We start from the raw sequence: 972 nt of genomic DNA on the forward strand, positions 1-972 counted from the left end.
GATTCCAGTGTTGTAGTTAATGTGTTTTGCGTAAATCACTGAACATTTCTCAGCAAAACATTGATTTGAAAGATGGTAGGGTTAGGGTTAAGTCACAACCTCACTTACTTTAACAGTATTTTCATTGTAAACTTATCTGAAATTATGTTTGTATGAGATCCTGGATGAGTAAATATCTTCTCAACAGTGGCCATAAATGTAACCTTATTTTATGACCCCTCTGAAGAGGAACAGGTCAGATCCACCTAGCAACATCCACTTTTTTGTGAATATTTTGTCAGAGCTGAGGCTAGACGTGAGTCCTGGATGGACTGCATTTGCTGGCTTGAACATGACTGGATATTGCAAGTGAATTCCAATCTAAAGCAGTACTGTACTAAGCATAATGAATGTGAGAGCGAACCCATTTTGCTCTCAGAATGAGAGAAGTAGCACTTTTTCTCACTGCCATACCTTAAATTTTGATTCTTTTCTCAAGTAGCAATCACATTTTATTTTCATTTTAAATGTTGATTTATTATACCCCATTGTACTTGTATGAGTGTGGAAAATGCCCATACGCAGTATAGGGAAGAAAAGTGGGAAAGATCAGCTTTAACACCAATATTTTCTCTCTGTATTGTATTTTTAGTGTAATTTGTTGATTATTTGGTTGATTTTTCTACCCTGTAGTTTTTTTTTTTATGTGTATATGTACATATTTTTTCTATTTTTTTTTTCTTTTTGTGGGCGTTTTACTGTATTTTGGCTTTTGGTTTTCTTCATTATATCACTATATAGCAACTTTTTGAATAAATGTCCCAACAAAATATCAGATATGTGAAATTAAATAAAAACAGATGAATTTGTATGAAATGTTTGTTTTTGCATTTTTTCTGGTAATGCATAAACCAACATAAAAATCTTAAAGGGGTCATATGATGCTGCTAAAAAGAACAGTATTTTGTGTATTTGGTGTAATGAAATGTGTTT

Source organism: Sinocyclocheilus anshuiensis, unplaced genomic scaffold (assembly GCF_001515605.1).
Source record: "Sinocyclocheilus anshuiensis isolate Anshui unplaced genomic scaffold, SAMN03320099.WGS_v1.1 scaffold684, whole genome shotgun sequence".
NCBI classification, from domain to species: Eukaryota; Metazoa; Chordata; class Actinopteri; order Cypriniformes; family Cyprinidae; genus Sinocyclocheilus; species Sinocyclocheilus anshuiensis.